This window comes from Penaeus chinensis, chromosome 17 (genome assembly GCF_019202785.1).
Source record: "Penaeus chinensis breed Huanghai No. 1 chromosome 17, ASM1920278v2, whole genome shotgun sequence".
NCBI classification, from domain to species: domain Eukaryota; kingdom Metazoa; phylum Arthropoda; class Malacostraca; order Decapoda; family Penaeidae; genus Penaeus; species Penaeus chinensis.
Genome location: NC_061835.1, coordinates 815,639 through 823,138, shown reverse-complemented (window position 1 = coordinate 823,138; position 7,500 = coordinate 815,639). Strand labels below are relative to the sequence as shown.

General features: G+C 39.2%; 1 protein-coding gene across 5 annotated transcripts in view; it reads right to left on the bottom strand.

The window, feature by feature from the left end:
• Window positions 1-7,500, bottom strand: part of LOC125034005 (insulin-like growth factor-binding protein complex acid labile subunit) — a 23,999-nt gene that overhangs the window by 16,415 nt on the left and 84 nt on the right. The window contains exon 1 of one of the 5 annotated variants that reach the window (XM_047625636.1): window positions 7,437-7,500. This exon is cut by the window's right edge and continues 61 nt beyond it. The exons of 2 other annotated variants lie outside the window; for them this stretch is intronic. The gene's annotated coding sequence lies outside the window, so the exon portion shown is untranslated. 2 more of the 5 variants (XM_047625635.1, XM_047625638.1) reach the window with 2 other exon arrangements.

Sequence of the window (7,500 nt, the reverse complement as noted above, 5' to 3'; positions counted from 1 at the left end):
AGAGAGAGAGAGAGAGAGAGAGAGAGAGAGAGAGAGAGAGAGAGAGAGAGAGAGAGAGAGAGAAGGAGAGAGAGAGAGAAGGAGAGAGAGAGAGAAGGAGGGAGAGAGAGAGAAGGAGGGAGAGAGAGAGAAGGAGGGAGAGAGAGAGAGAAGGAGAGAGAAGAGAGAGAGAAGGAGAGAGAGAGAGAGAGAGAGAGAGGAGAGAGAGAGAGAGAGAAGGAGAGAGAGAGAGAGAGAAGGAGAGAGAGAGAGAGAGAGAGAGAGAGAGAGAGAGAGAGAGAGAGAGAGAGAGAGAGAGAGAGAGAGAGAGAGAGAGAGAGAGAGAGAGAGAGAGAGAGAGAGAGAGAGAGAGAGAGAGAGAGAGAGAGAGAGAGAGCGATAGAGAGAGAGAGAGCGATAGAGAGAGAGAGAGCGATAGAGAGTGAGAGCGATAAAGCGACACAGTGACAAAGAGAGACAAAGACATATAACAGACCACCAGAAACAGATTAAAAGAAAGAAAGACAACGAGAAAGAGAGAGCGAGAGAGAGAGAGAGAGAAAGAAAGAAACACGAAAGAGAGAGAGAGTCATTTTCGCATCTTTTCTCTCTCTTGAATTACACCTTTTTTTCTTCTTTTTTTTTCGTAAACAACCCAAGACGATCAGCTTATCTCCAGATAAGCCTCTGACTCAGCAATCTCAAGCCTTCGTGTGACGCAACCGACATAACGATTTCGGAAAACAAGAGGCCAAATTGACGATCATTTTTCGACTTACGAAATGCTCATCCAAGATAAGACTATTCAATGTCAGTGTCGAATCATATTAATCAAAATAAAATTAAAAGTTCAAAGACAATAAAAAGAAAAAGAACCAACAGTTTTAAAAAGTCGAACATGTTTGAGATACGGGAAATGTGAGACAAGGCTTAAGTGACCCTCTTGTATTCTACTACAATTCTTGACATTTGTTTATTCAGCAAATCATGTTTTTTTTTTTAAACACATTTTCTTAGTTTCTTTAAGTTCCAATACTGTCATTCATGTTTAACATTATCGTTATCAAACTCAACTAATGAATAAAAAAATAAATAGGCCTAACATAACTGACGAAAGACTTCAAAACAAAAATATTTCAAATGAAACCAAAACTCTACCAATGAAATGCAATAAAAATAGACAATAAATAATAATAATAATAACAACAATAATAATAATGATAATAATAATAATAATAATAATAATAATATAATAATAATAATAAAACCAATAATAATAATAATAATAATAAAGATAGAAACAAAAATACAACACCTTTTCTTCCTTTCCTTCCAAACCCGAAATTAATTCGAATTAATTCTCCTTAACGGCCAAAACGTTTTAAATGACGAGGCGATAAAAATGTTGCTCTGCAATTGGAAGAGGATATTGCACGGTGAAAGGAGCCGCTCATTCACATGGCCGCGACGAGCAGTTGAACAAACAACGTTGATGCAGTGAGCATATGTTTTTATCATTATATCATTTTTCTAAATTGTTGTGGAGATAAATATAATGATGACGATGGTGGTGGTGAACGTAATGACGATTGCGGGGATAATAAGGATGATGATGATGATGATGATGATGATGATGATACTAATGATAATGATAATGATGATGGTGATGATGATAATGATGATAATAATGACAATGATAATGATGATGATGGTGATGATGATAAGGATGATGATGATGATGATGATGATAATGATTATGATGATGGTGATAGTGATGATGATGATGATGATGGTGATAGTGATAGTGATAGTGATAGTGATGATGATGATGATGATGATGATGATGATGATGATGATGATGATGATGATGATAATGATGATGATACTGATGATGATGATAACGACAACGATAACGATAACGATAGCGACAATGATATCGACAATAATAATGATGAAAAGGACCACAACAATAATAAAGACAACGATTTCATCCCAGTTACAATCATCAATACGGCTATTATCAACATCACCTTTCCACACGACGTTTAAACGCGAATGCAGATTTAAATACTTCACTCTTCTCTCTGACTCTGATGTAACAAGACACTCTCCTATCCTCTTTCACGTTTTACATTTAAAAAAACAAAAACAAATTCTAGGTTATTCTTCGTCATGATTTCATTTTAAAGAAAACGAAAATAAAAATAAAAAACGATGAAAGACAGAAAACGGAAAGCAAAATTGACACAGGGATTACCCGTTAATTTATGATTTGTAATAAACTGATAACATAAACCTAATCGTCTTTCAGGGCAGTAACTACTAGATAACAATATCTTATCTTTCAAATAGGTGAAATTTCGAACTTAATACGGTTAGAAGCCTAAATTCGATTAGAGATACCATACTGCATCGGATGCGGTTAACTAAAATAAATAAATAAATGAATAAACAAATAAAATCTAAAAATACTGTTTGTTTGATGCCTAATTAGGATATGCGTGTGACGAAGATCCTTTCAACATGCAACGAAACTTCATCTCGAAACTTTTTCCGAAATGAAAACTGCATTTTTATGTTCTGTATTCCCCATTTTTTATCGTCGTATTTTTCTTCTTTTTTTTTCTTTCTCTTCTTTTTTCTCTTCTGTGTTTCTTTCTTTTCTTCTTTCCTGCTCCTTCTTCTCTTTTCTCTTCATCTCTTTCTACTTCTCCTCTCTTCCCCCTTCCTTCTCGCTCTCCCTTCTTCTACTTCTCCTCCACTTCTCCATCTTTCTCTCTTCCCCCTTCTTTCTCTCTCTCCCTTCTACTTCTCCTCCACTTCTCCATCTTCCTCCTTTCCCCCTTCCTTCTCGCTCTCCCTTCTTCTACTTCTCATCCACTTCTCCAGCTTCCTCCCTTCCCCCTTCCTTCTATCTCTCCCTTCTTCTATGTATTCTCCACATTTCCAACTCCCTCTCTTCCCCCTTCTTTCTCTCTCTCCCTTCTACTTCTTCTCCACCTTCCTCCCTTCCCCCTTCCTTCTCGCTCTCCCTTCTTCTTACTTCTCCTCCACTTCTCCATCTTCCTCCCTTCCCCTTCCTCCTCTTCCACCTCTTCTTCCCCTTCCTCCTCTTCCACCTCTTCTTCCCCTTCCTCCTCTTCCACCTCTTCTTCCCCTTCCTCCTCTTCCACCTCTTCTTCCCCTTCCTCCTCTTCCACCTCTTCCTCCTCTTCCACCTCTTCTTCCCGTTCCTCCTCTTCCACCTCTTCCTCCTCTCCCACCTCTTCCTCCTCTTCCACCTCTTCCTCCTCTTCCACCTCTTCTTCCCCTTCCTCCTCTTCGACCCTTCCATAAAACACGGGTTTACGGCAGATAATAAACGAACTTTTTATCCTTACGCCTAACACACCGAGATAGGGAGATACCAAGGGCTGATATCAGACATGCTCTTTGATATGAGGTTCTGAGTGTGTCTTGTTATCTCTTTGAATTTTGGTTATCAATAAGCAGAAAAAAAAGGGAAAGAAATGGGATGATAATAGCGAAAGCTAAACGGGGATAAATGCGTAAAAGATTTTCATAAATCTTTATAAATCTACTGTTACTAATTCTACAACTGTTGCTTAAACAGCAGCTAAAACTGCTATAAATACCCTTACTGCTTCTGCTACTGCTACAGCAACAACTGCAACAGCGATGGCAATGATAATATTAACGATAACGATAATCCTGACGTTAGCAACAACAGCGGCAAAAGGCCACAACCACGAATAAAAAAAAAGTGGAAACAAAAAACAAACAAACAACAGAAATAACAACAACAACAAAAAAAACAACAGCGCAAAGAAAATGAAGATAATAATGACAAAATTACCTTCGTCATTCCGTGAAATTACTTTACGCAGTTATTCCCTTTGTAAAAGATTTTCCCGCGTTCATGTGACATGTTAACTTTTAAAACCTTTAAAACAAAATCGCATCTGTATCTATATTATCTGAATTGATGTAATAAAAAGTAGAATAATCATAATAATAATGAAGAAAAGAAATGGGGAATAGAAGAGCATTTACATCCTCGTCTCACAACCTCACAAAAGCTAAACCTGTATGAGATCAAATAACCGTTCTTGTTTCTTTCTCTTCTTCTCCCCTTCCTCTTCCATCTTCTTTTTGTTTTGTTTTTTCTTCTTCTCTTATTTCTCTTTTTTTTTGTCTTCTCTTTGTTGTTTCTCGTTTTCCACTTCGTCTTCTACATTCTTTCTTTCTCTCTTTTCAGTTTCTCTTCCATCTCCTCCTCGTCGTTTTCCTCATTATCTTCTTATCCTCTTCCCTTCCCTTCTTCGCTTTCTCTTCCATTCTTTTTAAAAGATATTCTTCTCGTATTTGTATTTAATTTATTCAATTGTCTTATTCTATCCTTCTTCTCTCTCTACCATTCTTCTTATTTTTTTTTCTTCCTGTTCCTCCTTGCTTTACTTGTTTTGTTTTGATTGTGTCCTTCTTCGACCTTGTCTCCGGTTTCGTCTCCTTGTTCTCATTCTCTCTTATTCTCTTTGTCTTCCTTTTCTTCTTTCCTCTCATCACACCTTCTTTCTCCTTCTTTCTTTGGCTTCTTTTATTTTTCGCTTCACCCTCCTCTTCCTTCTCTACCTCTCTCTATTCTCCCTTTCCTTTTCTTTTTCTTCTCCTTCATCTTCTTCCTCCTCCTCCTTCACCCCCTCTCTCGCCTTCCACCTCCTCCTTTCCTATCTCCTTCTTCTCTTCTCCTTCTCTTCCCTCTCCCCTTTCCTTCCTCCCCGCCTCTTCTCTCCCTCCATGCCTATTCCCCCTTTCTCTCGGTCAAAAAGTGAATATCGTATGAATGTCTGAAAATGTTAATGACATAAGTTCTTTTCTTTAAGAAAAAATCTATATTGCTTTTACTTATATATCATCATTCGTATTATTGCCTGTATTTTGTAATATTCGTGAGACATAATTTTATTGATGATGATGATGAGTATGGCGATGGTAATGGTGATGATAGTGATGTGGATAATGAGGGTGATGATGATATTGTGGGAGTCATAGTGATGATGGTGACTGTGGTGAGGATGATGGTGAGGATGATGGTGATGACGGTGATGGTTGATGGTGATGAGTGGTGAATATGATGATGGTGATGACCGGTGGTGTGGTGGTTGTGATGATGATGACTGATGGTGACGATGGTGATGATGATGATTGATGATGGTGATGATTGTGATGATGATGGTGATTTATGATTGATGGTGGTGGTGACGATGTTAAAGATGATAAATGATAGATGCCGGCAACGATGATGATGATGATGACGATGACGGGTATGACGATGATAATAACGATGACGATCACGATGATGACAATAAAACGACGATAATAAAGACGAACAGACATAAGAAGAAGAAAACGAAGAAGACCCAGAATCAGAAAAGACGATGCAACGACGAAAGCGGAGACGACGAAGACGAAGATAATGATGAAGATGAAAATGTCAATCACGATGATGACCGAAGATGCTGTCCGGAAGGTCATCCAGCGAGATGGAGGAGGAAATGCCCGGATGAGGACGCGCCTTAATTCCGAATAACAGAGACCGCGGGGTTAAATACAATCATTTTCATTAACATTAATAATTGGAGCGAAACAATAAGAATAATGATACTGTTAGTTATGATATGAACAATAATGATAATGATATTGAAGACAGGACGATAGTAATACCGATAATATTAATATAACTTTTAGCACTGGTATTAATTCCATTAACAGTAGTAATAGCTATGACTGACACTAAACATTAATTGTGTAACAGTATTAGTAATAACATCAGCAAGATAATGACGACGATAATAATGATGGTAGATTAATAATGGTAATAATGTTGATAATGATGATAATAATCATGATGTTGACGACGACGAGAACGATGAAGATGAAGATGGAGATGAAAATGGAGATGAAGATGAAGATGAAGATGGAGATGGAGATGGAAATGGAGATGAAGATGAAGATGAAGATGAAAATGGAGATGAAGATGAAGATGAAAATGGAGATGAAAATGGAGATGAAGATGAAGATGAAAATGGAGACGAAAATGGAGATGAAGATGAAGATAAAGATAAAGAAGAAGATAAAGCAAGATCCCCCCCCCCAAAAAAAAAAAAAGTCCTGTGACCTCATCTCGGAACCCACACCCTCCAGCAGCAGCATCTGGGTCCTTCCCACGGATGCATGGCACTCTGCTCCTCCTTGGCACTGTCATAAGCATCAGGCTCTGGTCTTGCAAGGCAGCGTGACGTCACCTAAATGGCACTGTCCACTGGCACTCGGGTTAGCATTGACTAGGGCTAAGGAAGGGTCTCCGTGGGTGCCACTGTTATTTGGCACTTGATGATTGTTGTGGTAGGGAGTGCCTGGCTCGGTGGCACTCGAGGTACATGTGGCATAATGGAAGGGTCCTCGGGCATGGGCATTTGGAGTGTAAAGTCGGGGAAATGATGTTGGCAGGGCACGCTAATAGAGTAGCACGCCATTGAAGGGATTAAAAGTATAGCTGCTTGTGACTGACATTCGTAATGAAAGGAGCTCCGTTCGGTTTGAAAGGCGCTTATGCAAATTCCCACGGGATTAAACGCGAGATACGTACGAGATTACGTCCCGTTGCTGAACTCCTCCCATTCGGATAATATAGTAACAGCATTTCCGAAAGGATTACGAACAGAAAAAAAATATATCACTCAGAGAAAAGGAAATATTCGTTCAGAAAGAATGATGCAACGGCACTTAGCATAATGAACTCCACGAGTTCCCGACACAGTAACAAGAGTAACAACAGAAGTGACAAGGCCATGGCCACCCAAATCAGCGCCCAACAACCACGGACAAACGACGGGGAAAAAGGAACACCAATTGACACCATCCTGAGTGACTCAACCGACACATACTATAAATGACACGCGAATTATTGTGTCACTTACACGGTAGATGTGTGTGTGGGGAGAGAGAGGAACACGCCTCTCTCTTAACCTTGTGGTTGTTGGCTGTGCGTAGACACTGACAGCTATTTTGGGCTTTGCATAGTACTTACTGGTCACTGTCACAGAATTCGTTTGAAGATTCCTTGAAGGGTCGTAAGTGTTTTTTTTTTTTTCATTGGACTTTCCTCTGGGGGGACATGGGAATGAACTTTCGTGTACTTACAGACGCGGGCTATGTTGTGATCACTTGTTAGTCTTAATTATGGCTTTTTTTTTTTTACTTTTTCTCTTCCTGCAGCTGTGATGTGCGTATCACTCTCTCTCACTGTCACTACTATAGTCGAAAACTGTCACTTTATTTAACGCACACCTCAGCGACGTCGTAATTTTAAAGATACACACACATGGAAGTAAAAATATCTGATAGGCTTATCGGAATCATTATCACAAGAGACGACCCACCCTTCGGACACTTACATGTATACCCAAAAAACGATCACGCAGCGTACATGCACATCCGCACGCACGCAAACTGACGCAC